The sequence below is a fragment of the Taudactylus pleione genome, unplaced genomic scaffold (genome assembly GCF_031769625.1).
Source record: "Taudactylus pleione unplaced genomic scaffold, aTauple2 ptg000083l, whole genome shotgun sequence".
Taxonomy (NCBI): Eukaryota; Metazoa; Chordata; class Amphibia; order Anura; family Myobatrachidae; genus Taudactylus; species Taudactylus pleione.
The window spans coordinates 18320351-18341837 of NW_028284485.1; the positions used below are offsets into that span (position 1 = coordinate 18320351).

At 38.6% G+C, this 21487-nt stretch overlaps 1 pseudogene; it reads right to left on the minus strand.

Annotated features, from left to right (window-relative positions):
• LOC148532158 (uncharacterized) overlaps nucleotides 1-2190 on the minus strand; it is a 32316-nt pseudogene extending 30126 nt beyond the window's left edge.
• Between the last annotated feature and the right edge of the window lie 19297 nt (nucleotides 2191-21487).

The window sequence follows — 21487 nt, forward strand, 5'->3', positions numbered from 1 at the left end:
TTTATTGTATGCGTTCGCATATCTGCGTCTGTGTGTGGAATTCGCATATGTGCGTCTGTGTTTGTGTGTGTATGTGAATACATGTGTGCATTTGCATTTGTGCATATTGGATTACACCGATGCAAAGTAGCATCCTAATAACACGCCATCAGACTATAGACGACTATATATCGTCAGATAATAATTATAAAGCTATCATACTTGATATACCCAATTATTTGACTTTGACAGTTCACCCTTTGATAGCAAACATAACACTATCATATTCTATTCTTAACCTATTTAGTCATGCATAATAATTAATATCTAATGTTCTATACGGTATGATACAATTCGGTCTTTGAACTATCAATAGTGCACCTCAGAAAATGGTAAAACAACCCTTATATGCACTCAGCGGATCTATAGGGGACCATTGGTAGGATGTGGGACCTCATCTAATCTATAAAGGAAGTTTGGGGGATTTGAGACTACATTATCTATGATGTTTCATGTAACATTTACGATATATTTTATTATACATGACCAAGCCTATTCACATTTTATTATCTGATTGTACATTCAATTTCAGGATCATAATGCAGTTCTTTATCGACCTTAGTACCTATACTACCACTACTCACCACCATCATGATTTAATTTTCACTTTTTACCTTGGTGGTATGTTTTCCACACTTCAACACAGTAGGAACACATCTGACACATAAACCAATTACTAAAATGACAACAAGTATAAGAATAAGGAGCTTACCTACACTAGCAATCATTCCCTGGACCCACTGTCCTAGACCGGAGAACCATTTTATAAGGTTCAACCATGAGAACCATTCCTCTACTTCTTCCTTCGTCTCGTACAGTGAAGAATTATGATTCTTCCGAAATTCCCATTTCAGTTGTAGAATTTCATCCATTCTCCACCTCTTTGGGGTCATTAGTATTATTGGCAATGTATGCTCAAATCTTGACACCAAATTGGGTGGCCAAAGTCACACAATATCCACCAGTAATAGATGTCAGGTAGTTTAACACTAGCCTATGTTGTACCAACTCCTTTTTATAAGCCTGCAGCTCCTTACCCGTATACTGAAAGTGTCATCATACATATCGGTGATATTGTCTATTAATTTAGCCAGATCTTGGATATATCTAAAATTTAGATCCTGGTGGGATCTAATGCTACCAAAATTTGGAAACCAGGTGTTTCACTAATCAACTGTGTGGCTATATGTTCTTCACCAGGGATCATATTTTTTTTGTCACGATGTTCATACTGCGTGTGTATGTTTGGAGGTGGTGCGGTTTTATGGATACCAATCAATTCGTCATGTGTAAGGGTCATTACCTCTGGGACCAATTTGCCTATAAAACATAAACCCTTGGAACTCGGAGATAACTAAGAATAAGCCCTTCTTCCACAAACATACTATCCATTATCTGGGAGGACATAAGGTATATTATGATCCTGAACAATATCACATAAAGTTTTAACAAAACTACCTATACCTATTGTCCCCATCTGCTCAAGACACGTTTCAGCCTGAATAACATTTCGACAATAACCCATAGGAACTTTTCCAATAGATACTACATTCGGTTTGTTCCTATGTCCTCATCTTTGGGGTTCATCACTACTGGTGTGGTGAGCCATTGTCTGATCCAATAAGTCTGCTTCCCAATTCTCCAGTCTTTCTATGTATGATATGTTTAGACACAGCAAAGACCGATCTATGGAGTATTGACAGAGCTTTAAAATAGGGGACCTGGTGATGTTATACTTCCCGTCTATGGACCTAATCCCCGTAATTCAAGGACCTCAGAGAAATTTAATGGGAAAGGTACTAATCCTACATTATGTTGTCCCTGAGGCACGTGAGTGCACACCCAACATTCAGTCTGGTTTAAGACCTTACCCACTAAGGAATGGTAATCATCTAAAGGATGCCCGCCAAAATACAGATTACTTTTGGACTGGAATTGTTGGATGCATTTCTCATCAACTAGGGATCCACAGTACTCACAGATACAATATTCATCAGACAATAGCCCCTCACATTGTCTCCGAGTTCCATGGCTAACAGATCTCTTAATAATCCCTGAACTGAGTTTGACCATGTGTTGCCCTGATCGTTCTATCACCCTCTCCTCTGACTTCACTCTATTGACATCACTATCGGCCTCCCTCTCCATCATCTGTCCTCCGTCACAGAAATAGGACATCCTGAAACAAATAAAAATGAGAAGAACCCTGGAACAAAATAAAGAAAAAATCACTACTCCATTGCTGGGATAGCAGTCTGTACATGTCTCTGGCTCAGGTGTTTTCACTGCAGTCTCTAGTTCTCCAGGAACAGGTTTGCAATCGACAGGTCCACATTGTCTGTCTCGACTTCGCCTTGTACCTCCTTCGGGTGGTTGACTTTTCGGCAGTGAGTGGAATGGACCCAGGTATCTCTTTCTGCTACTTTCAAGGATGAGGTACTTGTCATCAACACCTGGTAAGGACCTACCCACCCGTCTGTTAACCTGAGCATAAGAAATTTCGGATCATAACATATTCTCCAGGTTCAACATCATGACAGTTTGTTTCTGGCATACCAGGTAACAGCATTTTCAGTTTCTGTTGCTGTTGTTTCAATTGTCTGCTCATTTTTATAAGATATTGCACAGTAACCTCATTATTACACTTCAAATCATCCTGCGGGCCTATAATCAAATGAGGTTGCCTTCCAAACAGTATATCAAAGGGGGACAGATTAAGAGGAGGTCTGGGAGTGGTTCTGATGCTATGGAGGACTAGTGGTAAGGCTTCTGGCCATCCTAATCCAGTTTCAGCCATGATCTTACTCAGTTTATTCTTAATGGTACCGTTCACTCTCTCCACCTTCACACTGGATTATGGTCGGTAGGGGGTATGAAGTCTACTATTGATTCCCATAAGTTTACACATGTTCTGGAAAACATCACCAGTGAAATGAGTACCCCTATCACTTTCAATAATTCTAGGGATACCGTATCTGCATACAAACTCCTGAACAATCTTCTTAGCAGTAAAAACAGCAGTATTAGTGGCAGCTGGATATGCCTCTACCCAATTAGAAAATACATCAGTACAAACTAATACATACTTGAGATTCCTGCAAGGTGGTAATTGGATGAAGTCAATTTGTATTACCTGAAAAGGTCCATCTGTCCAAGGTATATGTGATGGCTCATTTGGTATTATCTTCCCGACATTTTTCCTCAAACAAGTCAGACAGGACATTGCCCTCTTTCCAGCTTGCGAAGAAAAGCACACCAATATGCTCTGACCAACTTGCACCTTCTTTTCCCCGGTGAGTCAGACCATGTGCTGCCTCAGCCAGGCTTGGATAGTATGCTCTGGGAGCCACAGGCCTACCTTTTCTATCTCTCAAGAGTCCAGAGGACTCGACCACATCCCTTCGATCTCCAGATGGCCTTTTCCTGTAGGGAACACAAATCTTGCATTTCAATTAATTTCTGTGTGTCTATTGTCTGGAAGACCATCACTTTGTTAGCTCTTCTTAATGCCACTAGTTCAGCCACCTGGGCTGAGTGAGGTGGACCAAGTGGTTCAGCTTCTATAACATTCTCGTCATCTACAACAGCATAACCGATGCATAGTTCTCCAGTGTCTGTCTGTCTGTCTATGACAACTCCCATCCGTGTAAAATGTCAAATCTACATCTTCCAATGGTGTGTCATGTATGTCTGGTCTTGCAGTAAAGGTCTGATTCAAATATTCCATATAATCATGTGTGTCAGTATACCTGCAAAACTCACCTCCAACAAGAAACTCACCTCCTTCCACCCTTTGTGCATCTCGAGGCACATATGGTAAGTATGTTGCTGGATTTAACGTATTGCACCATTCAATGGTGATGTTTGCAGGTGCAGTCAGAGTTAGTTCCCATTTTGTGAACCTTGCTGAAGAGACATGTCTGGTTTGGGCTGAATTCAACAAAGCAGATTATGCATGTGGTGTATAGACAGTTGTATCATGCCCTAATACTACGTCCTCGCTCTTATTTACCAGAATAGCAGTTGCAGCTACACTTCTTAAACACAAAAAAGTGAAAAAGAAGAAAGTGATATAAAGTGAGCGCTATCAATTAGTACAATGGGATGTGTATATAGTATGGGCTAGTCTATGCTGCCCCTACAATGTGGGTCTGGATACTCCACAAAAAATAAGATATACAACTTAAAAATAAATAGAGGCGCCTGTGACCAGCTGCTGATTTAAAATGTTTACTCAATTCAAAAAAATCACAATAATATACAATCATAAATACACATAAAAATTGCCAATTCTTCTAAATTATATTAATGACAATAACAATAGCATATGCTTTTTCTAAAATAATAATTTAAAATTTCTGGTCTTCAACTGGAAATAATCCCAATACCATGACCCATTTAGATTAATGGAACCTGATAAAATTGAAATTTATTGCAGCATTAAAGTTTGTTAATATAAGCAGGTTAGTGTCAGGAAGTATATTGCAGCAGATAGTTAGTAAGCCGAGGGATTGCAGAAACCAGCAACTAGTTATGGAGAAAGTTCATGCATTTGTTAGTTTGAATCCTCTACCTTTAATGAAGGGAGGGTATCTCCGGACAATCCGTACTTAGTGTATCGTAAGAAATGTGCCAAAGTATTAATCCTGGCATTAAAAAGCCCACGTGGTTGTGAGTGGTACGTTAGATACCTGATATGTCCCGCTGGTATATGTCTGGCGGCCGCTCACCCTATCTCCGGTGTCAGGTGGAACGCAGGTGGTCGTTGACATGCAGGTGGAACGCAGATACAGGAAGTCTACACAGCAGCATCCGCAACTTAGTAGCACGAGGAAGCGGTGGATTATATCCGCATCACTCCCGGTCCAGGCCTGCGGAGGGGCCACATCACGAGAGAAGAGGTCCCTTTGCACTGGGACTCGGCGCCACCGGAGATAGGGTGAGATAGTGCTTTATTGCACTTCTGAGGGAAAGGGGACGCCCCCATTCTGGACTAGCACCCTACCTTATTGGTTTCAAAGCATGGAGTATGGTAATGTATATGCACACTGTATTAGGCACAATTCTAGGTAAGTCCTACAAGTTATATACTGTAGTGCAACTTTGGTTCATTTTTGGGGTGTGGGTCCCCTTGGATTGCGTTGATTAATCTGTCTCAGGGCACCGCATTATAACACATTTTCCTTTATAACACATTTTAACACTTCACTGTGTGTGTTTAATATATATGTACTTCACTTTTTTATTTTCATTCTTTATATGCATCTGCAGCTGCTCCTAACTATCTCTTTACACTGCACTTTTCTTACTATGGTGGTGCCCTGGGGCGGCTTGGCTGGGCCAGTTTTGGGGGGTCCTGCGCTCTGGATTTGAACCCTAGTACGTTACGGACCTACCCGAAAGAGGTTACCTGGATATGGTGGGTAGGCCCATAACCTTGGCCATGATTATGCAAAAAACCTCTATTGATTGCAAAATTGCATTTATATATATTATTAATAATTTGGAGCTGTGTACCTGAGATTTGTCTGTTTCTATACCTGCTATGTATACTGCTATGGCTGTCCTACCAGCCTCTTGGACACCTTGCCGGCCCTGTCTATTTTCAACAGTACAAAAACCTTTTCTTCTCACATCACAAGCACATGTTCACATTCATATCCCACCTTGTTTTCTGCACAGAAAAATTGCTTTCCCAAGTGACAATAACTATTCAGAGGTTTTACCAAGTGATCACACTATAAATACAACAAGACTATCCGGTAGCATGATATCAGTCATGAGCCCCCATGTATGAATGCCGTTCAGTCGCTAATTTGCGGTGCAAGTCGCTTTAGAAAGAATTGCTTTCCAGTCTAATCGTGTGGTTCCAAAGCACAAAAGTTATTTTATGTAAAAAGGGGTAACACGATATAAGTTTAACAATTAGAGAAAAAAGCAATAATTATACAATTAGGTACGGCCGATACATACGTGTGTGCACTGGTCCCAGTAGACATTCATTCAGTCCTGAAGTCTGTGATCGCAAAGAAGATGTCTCTACACTGAAGCCAGTACACAAGCCTACTGTATATATGGTACAGGTTACAGAGATAACAAAGGACACAGTTGACAGGTTTTCATTGGTTCTTGCTTCTGGTCAATCTTGTCATTGGTCAGTTCATACAGTGTCATCAGGGGTATGGTTCAGTCTTCCAACGGTCACATTGTGTATCTTCCCACCGAAGAACAGGTTAAAACTGGCTACAACACTGCATACAAGAAATAGCATTCAACTCAATAACTCCCTATCATCTATAACTAATGGACACATGATGCGACTTATTTGCCGATATAAACGGATGTCTGCAAATAAACAGGGATTTAGTATGATACCAAACATGACATGTCCACTGTATTCTGAACCTTAGATCTCTTTTAAGTACATCTTACATCTTAATTATTAGCTAACAATATCAATTATTATCTATAATATGTGGGAACCATTTTATTGTATGCGTTCGCATATGTGCGTCTGTGTGTGGAATTCGCATATGTGCGTGTATGTAAATACATGTGTGCGTTTGCATTTGTACACATTGGATTACACCGACACAAAGTAGTGTCCTAATAACACACCATCAGACTATAGACGACTATATCGTCAGATAATTGTAAAGCGATCATACCCAATTATACCCAATTATTTGACTTTGACAATTGTTACTTTATATTTCTCCACTATATCTCTCTCCAAAGTTTGATACATCTCATCCTTGATATTTATTTTTAAACCAGAAACACTGTCTATTTTTCAACTTTTATTATTTTTTGGTGCAGCTGATGGAGCCACAACACCCCCCAAGTACAGTAATACATGATGTCTCTTGAAAACAAACAATCTACCATTGAATTATCTGAAATGAATTAAAAGACTTTATATTTTTATTAAACCACGGTTGGGGACACAACACCCAGTAAGTTTAGTAATATATGTGGTCCCTCAAAAACACACAATCCTCTCTTGAAACATCTAAATTGATAAAGGACTTGAGAATTTTTTTAAACCAGAAAAAAAAAAATTTTTCAACTTCTATTTTTTTTTAGGTGGAACTGACAGGGCCACAACACCCAGTAAGTACAGTAATATGTGCCTTTCAAACTCACACAATATTTCCTTAACATACAGTAGCTAAATTGAATGAAAAGACTTGAGAAAAATGTTTAAACCGGAAAAAAATCCTTCTTTGGGGTGCAGTTCACTCAGACACAACACAGTATTTTTTGGCCAGCTAAGCTTGCATTCACAATACTGTTTCTTGCTTCTAATGCACACATTATATATACCCTTCAAATGTGTAGACAGTAAGTGCAGCTCAGACTTTAAAAACAAGCAGGAACCTGTGCAGATTGCTAGCTATAGTTTCTGTCCCTTTATCTCCCCTTGACATGTACAGTTTAGAAGACTGATTTTCTGTCCATTAAGACACAACACTTATCAAACTTGATGTTTGGTCAGGTAAGCTCATCACAGTACTGTCTCTGCCCTCATATAGAATATATACTGAAGTGTAGATAGAGATAGCCTTGTGAAAAATAATTGTTTGTAAGTGCAGCTAACTTCAACAAACATAACCAGGACAGAGGAGGCTATATTGCAGATTGCTTGCTAGTGTCTGACCCTCACAGACACACAGATTAAAGATAACTTGTTTTACACCCTTTTTCCACCCACTCCAACCACCTATATAACCCTCTCTATTGGTGACTATTTCAGTACAGTAACAGCACCCAACCCTCTCCATGCACTCTCCTGTGTAAAAATGCACCTGACATCACAAGGGAGGGGCTTATATATCATTTAAAAAAAATGCAAGATCTGAGGTTTCTGAGAAAATTATGTTTTGCCTTGTTTTAAGAACCAAAAACTGCTCATGTCTAATATATAGTATAAATGCCTTTTGTTTATTCAACAAAAGTAAATCTTGAGGATTCCTGCTTTATCATTGGGTCTCAGGTAATGCGTGTCAATTAGGCTATCTTGTCTGACAGTTAGGCTTCTTTAAACTGAACTAGTTCAGAATTGCCAGCGTTTGGGTGCCAGAAATAAATTAGTAGCCAACATCAAAATTAATGTTCGTGGTTGACTGCATTTTTCCTTTAAGTGATACTATTAAACAGTAAATTAGCCCTAGACATTGTGTTGTATAATGGCAAGTAGTAATACTTCAATCAACAATATAAAGTAAGTCATTTCAGAGTAAGAGCAATGTTAAAAAAAAAAATACCCCACATTAGTTGAAAGAGCTTTTTATAAAGATCTGCAGGTTTTCTTCAGCGGTCTGGTGATAAATGTAAAAAAGTTTCTGTATAAGGTGAGGTCATATGATTAGGTTAAATTGGGGTACTATATTTGATTCTAAAAATATATGACATAATATTTCAATATTGCATTATACTTCTACTGTTCTTTTCCCATTTTAAGATAATGATGTAACATACATACAGTATCAGTTGTAAGATGAATCCATACAACCCTTTGTCTAACAGCTTATTTGCCTGCACAAGGACTTCTGGAAAGGAAAGGTTAAATGCCATTGCATTCTTATGTGACACAGTTTAATTGCTACCCTTTAAATATTTTACTTATTTGTTAAAAAAATGATCTTTTGTTTAAGCGTTTGCCTTGAGTCATTTATGAATTCCAAAGCAATTAATGTGACCAATTATATTTCACCACTGAAGTAACTGACCTTGAGCACCAGATTGAATAGTCTCATAATATCTGCATGGCTTGTTGAATATATCCAATAGAAGTCATATAAAAATGTAACTCATAAATAATTTTTTATGGATGTCATTTGGTAACATAAACAATACATTATGAATTATGGGCTAGAAAGCATTAGTATGCCTGAAATTATTTATATTAACTTAGATATTTTAAAATATGTTGGTTCATATTCCATAATCTATATCTGACCGTGTGCTAGGGAGGTGGCAGTAAATATTATTTTATATTTGCCATAATGAGCATAACACTGTGAAAATATTAGAAATACATATTTTACATAAAGTCTAATAGAGACCAATAAATAGTGCCAACTTTCAAATAAAAGTAAATGGGATGATATATATTACTGCTTTTTTGTATTCTTTTTTTCATATTCAGCCTCACCCACTCTGTAAGGTTCAGTGGAATTTAAAAAATGCCTAAATGATAACATGCACATAGTAATGGATGTAAATTCAATCTTGACCATGCATAAATATGTGTTAACTAGGGATGTGCGCCGACTCCCGTGTTTTGGTTTTGAATCTGTATCTCCTTCAAGGTTTTGGATCTGGATTTGGTTTTGCAAACCACCCCGAAGTGTTTTGGTTTTGGAGCTCGATTTTTTAAATAAAAAATAGATATAAAGTTTTAAAAACAGCTAAAATCAAGTAATTTATGCAATCCAAAACCCAAAATTCAGATTTAAAATCCGATTTCCGAACCGCAAAAAGATCAGAACCGCAACCCGGATTTACCCAGATCTCTTTAGGAGATTAGAAATGCGACTCGGATTGACCCAGATTCACAAAATTTGGGTGGATGCGGATTTCTGGAGAACCGAACCGAACATCTCTAGTGTTAACATGCATGGATATTAGATTCCTGGTTTTGTCTAAGCAGTTATTTGAAAAGTAATAGCCATACAAATTGGAATTTCTCTTACTAACTGGAAGAAATCCTTGATCATGGTCAAACACGTTGACAAGACTGTCCATTTTGTTATCTGACCTATACAAAAACACTAGCCATAACAATAATCAAACAGATGTAATCAATAAGCCCATCCTATATGAGTTAATGATTTTCAAAAGACAAGAAAAAGATACTTACAAATGGAGCAGTAAAAGAGTACAGGATAAACTACTAATTACACACGATCTGGAAGCCATCAAAAGTTTTCCAGTTTTGTGCATTAATAGAAAAAAACTTCAAAACATTGCAAATGTCACACTACAAATAGAAAATAATTTGTTTATAGTCAGTAAAAATGTGTCACAATTTCACAAAGAATTTAAAAGATAAAAGCTTGTATGTATTAAATAGTAAGTGGCATAAAGCAGTATAATGGGAATAAAGAAACTTACAAAAGCAAATGCCATAAGACATACTTAATAAAGGATACATATTTAGCATAGTAAATGCAAGCATTTCAAACCTTTTTTGTCGGGGTGCATTAAACATATTGCAAAGTACTTATATGTCAACAACCAAGCAAAATACATAATCTAGAGCTTCAATTACAAAATGATTTCTCTGATGTCTTTATGAAGAGATAATTCTAGTTCACAAAAGAATATCTAGAGTCCCTTGTCCTGTATATAAGAGCTTGCCTTTAAACTAGGAATTTTAGAGACATGATACTATTTCAACAACAGTTTAGTATGAAAAATAAAATACATAGAATTTGAATGCAGTAATTTCAGTGCTCAGTTAGCAACATATCATAAAGAGTATTTAGGTAATGCTAATCATTTTATTCTGATACAGAACTAGAGCCTTGTTTAAAGAATACTACTAAGGATCTGAATCTGTCTCTGGTGCTTCTGACTGAGCTATTGGACAGATCCTTGCCTTCGCTCCAAACTCAGGGACTGATTCAGTAAGGATCACTATTGCGTTCATAGCTCTGTAATCGCACGCAGGTCTGCTGTGAAAATATGCCAATAAATGCAATTGCAAAGCCGTCGCACTGCCAGCATAGAGACACCCCTGCCTCCCACTACCGCTATCTCACATCCACAATACTTTGCAATCCTCCACAAACATCGAGTACCATCGGCCTCTCACGCAGAATTACAGCAGCCCTGACCTTACTTAGAAATTGCTAATCCTCGTTGCCGCAGTAAGTACTCAAGCTGCGTATGCAATTGCTAATTTATGCACACTCATGAAACGGCATTCAAATGGACAGACACGCCTCCGTTTCTCCGACCACACCCCCATCCCTAAACGCTCACTGCCTGTCAATCACTCTGCGAGGGCTCTCCGTGGTCTTTGTGATCGCAGTGGTGCCTTCGTGCATGCACACTGCGATGCATACGCATGCACAGTATGCAACAATCGGCCATCTGTGTACACTTTAGCAATAGCGATCCTTAATGAATCAGGCCCACAGTCTTACTCTTTCCTTGACTTTCTTGCATATTCTGGTTTTACCTTCTGGTTTCCTGTATAAACCAGTGCCTGTTACTACCTCCTTGCCTGATAATTGTCCTTTTGACACTAATTAAGTTGCTGCTGTTTGAACCTTCTGTCATCCTCAACTAGGTGTAAATTTAAAAGGTTAATTTTTGGTCGATTTGCTATTTATCTGTGATTTGGGTGTGATTTTCTAAATTGGAGATTCACTAGAGGCCAAATTGATGGAAACTTGCAGGTTAAACACGACAAAACACACCAATCTGGCACAATATAGCATTGGACCAAACATAATATCATTAACAAATTGATGTGGAATAGAGCGGGGGCGCTGTCTGTGTGTGAAGTCAAGGGATAACAGAAGGAGAATACTTATCTAGAAAACATAGGATTGTTTTCTTCCTTTTGCCACAAACGTTGTTATTGGTCGTCTTCCTTAGAGGTTATCCGTCAGGATTATTTCGTATATATGAAAATAAATAATACGAAAAGAACGGAATGTGTAGATTCTTCTATTGAATAGTATATTACTAATGAATTGGACGAAAAAGCTAACCCTTCATAACTGCACCTTATGGGAGTTGGTGTGTACTGTCCCAGTGTGCATCTACTTGTAAGTAGAAGGATTGTATGTGTGAAATGTGTCACAGAACACTTAATGTGTACTAAAAACCACTCCCGTCTGGGTGAGATAGCCTAGGTAATACTCCTGGCTTACATTAGTGGGTGTATTACAAGACGTGTATAGGTCATTTTTAAACTCCAAATCTGTACTAAAAATACTTTCGTATTGATGGAACAGCCTAGATTACACACCTGACTTGCAAATTTAAGGTGTGTTCCCAGACATATAAAAATATCTTTCAAACAAATGTTCACGAAACTTATCTATTTATGGCAGTTCACACACCTGACTTACACATATAAGGTGTGCTAGGAAGCATATAAAGGTTTCTTTCAATCAGGCAGTTGTTCAGTTGAAATCATTCTTATCTGTTAATCGTATATTTAGTGGATGCGTAGTCGTACTCATACTCACACTTTCTGGTGCATAATGAAACTCATCAAGGTGTCTTTTCAAAAACCTTCAAAAATGCCTCAAATACAATAGATAGATATTTATTTCGTAATGCACATAGCAAAAAAATTTTAAATAAAAATATATTAAAAATCCATAAGTCAATAAAATCCAAAAACAGAACCAATTTTAGGTCAGAACGAAGTATTGGGTCAATATTTCCCACGAATAGCTAATAAAATATGATAGGGTAGGTACTAAAGGAACCATAGGCAGAGAAACATGTGTCTAAAAAATGTGATATTGTGCAGGCGCCAGCACAATCACATAGATAGTGAATAAAAAATAGAAGAACACATACTTCACCTCTATTCCAGAACCAGAACACCTATCAAGACAGTCTCCAGGACCTGTTTTTGGATTTTATTGATTTATGGATTTTTAATGCTCAGCCCAGGGCTGGAAATATTCAGAAAGTTTGACCTCAAAAATAAACTGGGGTCCCCATTCCGAAGGATCTACCAGCAAATAGCACAGGGCTCTTCCCCGCACCTCTGGATGTAGGTGTGGGGGTAATGGTGTAAAGGATAGGATTAATATTGTTCTTTACAGTGGAACTACAGGCTCCAGCAAGTCTACTCTGGCATGTAAGGCACTTTAAGAACCACAAGTATCAGCATGCCCGGACAGTAAGGACCTGCTTGCATCTATAGAAATTTTTAAAAAATACAGGACTCACACATCAAATGTTTTTACCCTTTATTACATACAATCACACACACTTCATACTCACCTAGGGTTATATTCACTAAGAATCGTGTCTGGCCCAGATTACCTTCCTGTGAGCATTTCCCCTGATTTCAAGCATGGAGATTTACTTAAGACAAATATGGGTGCAAAAATACAATTCTATCTGCAAAACACGGTCGAAAACACAGATAGAAGGAAATACACCATCAAACTAACTAGCAAATACTTTCCATAGACAGGAATTCAATATGGGGATTTATGAAGAAGACGATTAAACATGGAGCAAACTCGGCCAAAATAGAAGTTTTAAATAGACTACCTCATCAGCATCGTGTACAGCAGAAGCACTGCATAGATCAGTGTGATATGTGCTATGCCTCAAGGCATAACCAGCCCCTAGACCTCAGAGTCTGTTCTGGTACAGGACAATCAGGGAAAAAAACATTCCCCCAATTTTCCTATAACCAGCACCAGGCTGAACCAGCCGAGGTTGTAATGCCACAGCAGAGAGACACACAGCGTGGGGTCTCCCTGTCAAAGCATTTTCTAACCCCAAACTAGTCAGCCTAGGGCTGGCAATTCTTGGAAAGTGGGGAGTCCCCCTCTTGAAAAAAAATTAGGTCCGGCTTCCTGAGGATCAACTAGACCTGGGCTCAAAGTTCAGGGTTTCTCCCTGCACCCCTGGTGATGGTGGTTGCAGGGGTAATGGGTTAAATGTAGTACTAATATTCTCCACTGTGGTACTACAGGTCCCAGCTAGCCTGCCCTGTGGCATTTAACATGTCAACTCTGTGAACATTGCAGGGGACACAGAATGCAGATGTACACTCTAGGTACTAAGAACAATGATAGCCAAAATATTTGTATATATTTTATACACTTGAAGGCTGAGACACCTTCTATTTGGAAATTGCAACCCACCCATCTGCCGTTAGGTGTTTTTAATCACCAGCCCAGGTTCCTGCATTTCTGTCTACATATTAGAATGGGCAATAATACAGGTAAGTCCTGGATAAATTTAACGTAATGTGTTAGTATTAAGGATGTTAGGGACTCATCTTATGGGTTCACCTTGACGCGGTGGATGGCCAAACATTTACTAAGAACCTCACTTATACTCCATGTTAATTGTAGAGTTTATCAGGATTATTTTGTCTATCATTGTTCTTAGTACCTAGAGTGTGCGCCTGCATTCTGTGTCCCCTGCATTGTACTACAAGTCTCAGCATGGCAGCACCTCCTATTATATTTAAAATTAGAGTGTGCAGTCCAAACCCCCCCCCCCTTACTAATTCTGTAAACATGTCAACATTCTGCAGATTCTAACATGTTCAATAATGACATTTCAACAATGTTGATAGCATTGCTGTCGACATTGTGGTGTCAACATTATCCCCTTCTACTCGTGTTTTACTATTTATGCAATTCTAATCAACTAAAACTCACTGTACCTGCACTATTGTCTACATCTCACACTCTGTTACATTTATAAAATGTACTTATTTATTGCATTAAAGCTTTCACAATTTTAATTAACTAATATTAATTGTACTTATATTTAATATTCTGTATTTCAGAATTAATTACATTAGATTTTACAATGTGTTATAATTTCAGTTTATAATTATTATTATTATACAGTAAGTAATGAAAAACACGTAACTCATTATTGTAATATGAATAAATGAGCACCCCCAAAAATCAACAACAACAAAAACTTCAATAGTCACTTAAAAACTACTTCAGTGGTTCTTCCAACCTATGCAGAAAAAATGGATATAGTACAGCCCCTAGTTGCCTTAGGTCAGTGATAGGCAACAGGCGGCTGTTCAAGTTGTCGCTTGCAGCCCCCAGCTGCTTTCTGCTTGTTGAAATATTTGTTTGTTATAGCTTGTAATGCTTATTTTTTTTTAAAGACCTGCTAATATATTATTATAGATAGGTATCTAGTTAATTGATAAAATGTATTTCACACTTGCTTGATCTCCTGAAAGTTGCAGGAGACTCCCACATTTAGGGGAGAATCTCCCGACTTCTGGTAAAGTGGGCAAATCTTACTGACCAACTGTGAAGCGAGAAGAATAAGGGTGTTGATTACATGATTCACTACTAATTCTGGCCCCATCCCAGTTTTGAAAATCCAATAATGCTGGCAAACCATTTCAGGAGGCAGGGGTGCGATGACACAATTTACTTTACTACACTCGTGTCTCACCTACCTGCCTTCTCCTCTTCAAAAATAGAAATGGGGGACCCTGCACACTGAGGGCCTGATTCGGAGCCGGACGCTCTGACCAGAGCGCTCGCTCTGAATCAGGGCCCTCCTACCTAAACCTGGAGCGGCCTCCTGGCCGCTCTCCCTCCTACCTAAACCTGGAGCAGCCTCCGTCGTGCGCATGCGCACTAGGGCACCATCGACCCACTTGCGAGCTCTCAGCGCTCGCGAGCGGGTCTGAATCAGGCCGTGAGAGCTTGGGAACTAATGTTGCTGATCATGCTGCTTATCAAAAAGTTTGCCCGGATTTAATAGAGTCAAATGCTAACACAGTGCTCAACCCTAAATGTGTGTATACTAAGGAGAAACAGTAATGAAGATTTAGTAAAGTGGGGTCAAAAACTTTTAGTTATACTGTATATATAGGTCACATAATGTGTAATGATGATGCAGTGTTGCATATAAATGTTTATGCTAGTGTCACTATTTTACTGAGATAGGCATGAAGTCTGCATATGCAGTATGGTACCGAAATAGTCCCCAGGGGTATATAGATAATCAAAATATGTATCACTATGATGTACAATTTGGGTATAAAAAAACCAAGGTAACATACTGTATACACATAATTGATGAAAACACCGTGATGTTAACTGTTAATAGTGCCACGGACCTAATTTGCTTATATGAAATGGAGATAGTAACAGGGATCTAATGGAATTAATCTCATTGTCAATGTTGAGACCATAGGTCTCATTCAGACCCGCTCGCAAGCGCTGATGTGCTCGCAATTGGGACGATGTAGAGGCCCTGCGCACTCACAGCGGCCACACTGCACGTGCGCAAGCACTGGAGCGAGAGAGAAATTCTCTCGCTCCGGGGCTTACTACAAAAGGGGCGGCTGTCGATGGTGATTGACAGCTCACACCATTTTGTAGGTGGGGTGGGGGGGTGCCAAATGGAGGCGTTCCCGACAGAATGCCTGCCATTTGGGGGCGGCACCCCTGACATCACTCGTGATGTCAGTGGCGAGCTTCCGACTCTAATAGAGCCGAAAGCTCACTGGGGCTTGCGGCAGACGAGACCCTACCAGAAGGGTCTCGTCGCAAGCCCCGACGGTCGCGATGGTCTTGACCATCGTGAGCATTAATCTGGCTGCTCGCTAAAGCTTAGCGAGCGGCCAGGAGGCTGGCTCATTTTAGAGATGCGGCCGCCCTCATTCAGAGCGAGCGGCTGTGAATGAGGTCCCATGTGTGCTACAGTGAGTGTTTGTGGGAGGACCATTCATTTTAGCTCTTCTATGTTGATCCGTTGCAGATAGACTCCATCTTCTCCAGTTGAGTTTGTCTTTTTTTGTGGCTGTGAATTTGAGGACTGAGGAGTTGTACTGATTGGTCTCTTCAAAATGTATTGATAAATTATATTCCTCAAAATGCAGCAAGCCAATCCTAAGTCACAATATATTTTTATGGGTTGTTCACATAACTCACACATTAACCAATAGAAATGTACATGTTATTTATGAAAGTACATTAGCCAATCAAAATTTAGGGGTCCATGTAATAAAACTGATTTGTCTTAAAAAAAAAACATTGCCATCATGAGAGCCAGTGCTTTTACACGGCGTGAGCTGCTGGTGCTCACTGACATATTCGATCGCCGTATAACGGACAGGCCGCCCCCCGTCACCAACATGCTCAAGCGGCGGGCGTACACGGAGGTGCGGCGCAGGCTGCGGTCAATGGGGTTTCGGAGGACCATCGGCCATTTGGAGCGCCGGTGGTCTGATTTAAGCCGCCGGTTCCCACACCTGTTTGCGCATCTTCGGATGAGGATCCGTCGGCGTAAGTGGATATTTGAATGTTTATATATTTATGACAATCTGTTTTTAATTTTTGTCTTTGCTAATGTAAATTTGCATTGATGCGTGTGCATGGGTGCAGTATGCGTTTTTTTGGCTAAATGAGACCTTGTTAATGTTGGGTTTTTTTCGTTTTTTTTTTCTTTTGGGTTAATGTTTTACATTTAAATTGTTTTTTGGAATACATATTTGCTAATATTCCAAACTATGCATCATTTAGGTCAGGAGCGGATCCAGAGACGGAGTCGGAGGCCTGCCCGACCCCTCTCCCCAACTCCCACCATCTCCTCCCCTGCCCACTCCTCCCAAATTTCTCCACCCTCCCCTGACCTGGACATCCCTATTTCCCCTCCCTCTCCTGCTCCCCAAATCCAAATAACCCCTCCCTCCCCTGTACTACCCATCCACATTCCCACACCCTCCCCTGATGCACCCACTCTTGATTCTACTCCTGGCCCTGAAGCTGCAGGTATTTTGTTTTTCATGTGTGCAATTAATGTGTGAAAAGGTGCCCTATATGCATACACTGTGGTATCCCTGAATACAATCTAAGGCCAGTCCAAATTTTTTTTTTAGTTTTGGCTAAATCATCCTTTGTTTTTTTTGTTGGGTGCTAATTAATGTAAAATTTCGGCCCAAATTTTAACATTGAAATGTATTCATTTTTTTATGAGGTTTTTTTTGTGGTTTTTTTTTTGGTGAAATAAAATTTGTCCGATTGTCTTCATTTTTCATAACAAAATAATTTTTAAAAAAATCCACATATGCCAGAGCTAAATACAAGTTTCATTCTGCTTTTTAAATTTGTTGTCTAAAATCAAAATACAAATTGTGTAAGGATTATTTCAGATGCCAAAGTGATTGTTCAACCCACTATTCTCATGTTCATGTTGTTGTAAGTTGTTTTTTTTTGTGCCAATTGGTAATTTAGGCAAGTTCATGTAACCACTATATTTGTGTTCAAAATTTAGCATGGTATGTTAACTAATTTTCATTGAAAATCATACTGTTGTTTGTTTTGTTTTTGTATTTTAAAAATAAATTTTATTAAAACACAGATTTGTCTTTCAACAGACCCAAGGAGGTGGGATCAGGAGATTTTGGACCATATTTTACACATGAGGAGCCATTTGGTGCAGCTGCTTGTGTCCATGGACCATTTAATTTCTTTTTTGCGCCATTAATATGTTTTTCATTTTTGTTTTTGTTAATAAAATTTGTTTTATTCTAAAAATCTTATTTATTGACTCAAACATTAGCTCACAAGGTCAATGTGTTTGCTTGTTTTTTTTTTGTTTTTGGGTTTTTGAATTTGCATATGAAAATGCAAACAATGTTCCAGACTAAAAACATTTTTATTTTTTTTTAAAATGAGTGGTTTACCAGAAATTGTAGACATATTTTGTCAGTCCAAAAATTGGGTAAATTGACATTAACTCCATAATGTTTCGCTAGAATACCCTTATGTAGTTATTTCATTTCTTAAAAATCATAAATGCAACTCCCAAAATAGGAAAATAAAGAGGAAAAAAGGTTGGGCAAACTATGCCAACATGTTGTTAATTGTTAGGATAAAAAGACAAAAATACCAAACCCAATAAAAAAAAAACACTTGGAAATTAATTTCAAAGGTACTGTCCATTTGTGAAAGGCTTTTGTGGTTTTTTCATGTTAAACAAAAAAAAATTCGAAATTGTTTAATACACAGCTCACAAACCAAAAAATATACACACAAATTGTTGTAAATCAAAATCAAGAACTGGTTGAAGATGGTGCATGCCAACATGTTGTCCAAAACCAGGTAAGAAACACATTTGTCGAGGTGTAAAGTTCATTTGTGAGTCATTATTGTCACAGGCAATCAATTTCAGGAAGTAAGCAGGTTGTTGTTTGGATTGTGAGAAAAAAAAAAGGTTAAAATTCAAAACAGGTTAGTTAACACACATAATTTAACTTATTCCCAATGTCAACAAATGAAAAAAAAAGGAAAATTAAATACCTGAAAAAACGAGTAACTACCTCATCACGTATGACCCCCCTGACACTCTCCTCCGACCAACCTCGGGGGGGCCATCCTCAGGCAAGGCATCCTCTGGCTGCATTGGGACACCACTCCTTATGGCGATGTTGTGAAATATCCCACACAGGACCACAATTTTGGAAACCATAGCCGACAAATACATGAGGTCGCCACCAGAGTGGTGGAGGCATTGAAATTGGCCTTTTAAAAGGCCAATGCAGCACTCCACCACCTGCCTGGTGGCAGTAAGTGCGGAATTATATTGACTTTGCGGCCCTTCTGTAGGAACCAAATAAGGAGTGAGCAACCAGGGCGTGCAAGGGTAACCACTGTCTCCTGTGAAAATAAAAAAACATTCAGTAACATATCTAATTCAACAGTGTTTGTTTTAAAAATTAAGGGTACCATTTACCCAGAAGCCACGCATCACCAGCTTGTAGGTTGTTTAATTTGTGCCAAAGCCCTGATTGCCGGATGACAAATGAATCATGTGCACTTCCTGGAAATTTGGCATTCAGGGACAGGATCTGGAGGGAGGCATCACATACCACCATTACATTCATTGAATAGAAATGTTTTCGGTTCCTAAATATTGCCTCCAGCGCTGCTGGAGGTTGAAGTGGTATGTGAGTGCCGTCAACACAACCCCTATGATGTGTGAAAAGCCTGCAATTTTGAAAAATTTCTGCTTAACCACATTAAGGGACCCCATATCCAATGGCATATTAATAAAATGATGGAGGTGCTTAAATAGGGCATCCATTACCGCCCTCAGGATCCTTGATAAGGAGGATTTGGAAATTCCTGCAATGATGCGAACTGTGGTCTGGAAGGATCCTGAGGTGCAAAAATGTAACACCGACATTAACTGCGTAAGTGGTGGTATTGCTGTTGGATTGTTAATGTGCCCTTCAAGATCAATCTCTATTAATGAAAGAGTGTCTAGGATGATTTGGGGGTGGTAGACGATAACGCCTTAAGACCACATCATCAGGCATTCCAAAAAGGGTGACATGTGTTATAAATATCTGGGGCCTTGCACGCCTAGGAGGCCTATGCCTAGGAGGATGTTCAGGTTGGTCGGGGTCGTGGACCATCACCACTATAATTCGCCCAACATCAATCTGAAATGTTAGACAATGTAGTTATTTTTTTTAAATTTAACAATGTCAAAATATAATTATCTTTTTTACACATTAAGAAGAATCTTACAGGGTTAGGCAGTGACATCTTGAAGTGAACCTACAAATTTGATTTTCCATATAAATAATGTAAAAATTGACACAAAATAAAGACAGGCTAAGGCTAAAATATAAAGAATGCATGCACTACACATATGATGTTGTTATTCTAGGATTGTACATGAATATTGAAATGTACTCTTAAGCCACAGACAGGAGATGAACAAAATATACGCAATACAGGTTACAAAATAACGCTTAATGGTACGCTTAAGCCACAGACAGGAGATGAACAAAATATACGCAATACAGGTTACAAAATAATGCTTAATGGTACGCTTAAGCCACAGACAGGAGATGAACAAAATATATGCAATACAGGTTACAAAATAACGCTTAATGGTACGCTTAAGACACAGACAGGAGATGAACAAAATATACGCAATACAGGTTACAAAATAATGCTTAATGGTACGCTTAAGCCACAGACAGGAGATGAACAAAATATACGCAATACAGGTTACAAAATAATGCTTAATGGTACGCTTAAGCCACAGACAGGAGATGAACAAAATATATGCAATACAGGTTACAAAATAACGCTTAATGGTACGCTTAAGCCACAGACAGGAGATGAACAAAATATACGCAATACAGGTTACAAAATAATGCTTAATGGTATGCTTAAGCCACAGACAGGAGATGAACAAAATATATGCAATACATTTCAAATTAATCATGAAAAAAAACATTTCCAAAAAAAAAAAAATAATTTACTTACACCTATCTGCATAGAGTGACACCTTAAATAAACATGAAAAATTAATCAAAATAACGGGGTCTAGTGAATGACAAAAAACACTTACCGCACAAAGACGATAACATCAAAATAAACGAGATCCACAACACCAAGCGTAAAAAAAAAAACCTAAACAAAAGCAAAGTAAACACGTATTAACATTAAAAATTATAAAAATATTTGCTAGTTATAATCGGCCAAAAATTCATACACAAAAACAAAAAATTTGAGAAAGAAAAAATACGCAAAAATGCGAAAGAAAATAACCAAACAAAACTCGACAAAAAAACACCAAACTCTCCGCCAACAACCACAACTACTACTTCGACTAACTCTCAAACGCCAACAACTCCAACGACAACCACTACAAACAACCCACCCTGAAAAAAGGCCACCAAAAAGCCTTAAATTGACCGAACTTCCCCGCTCAA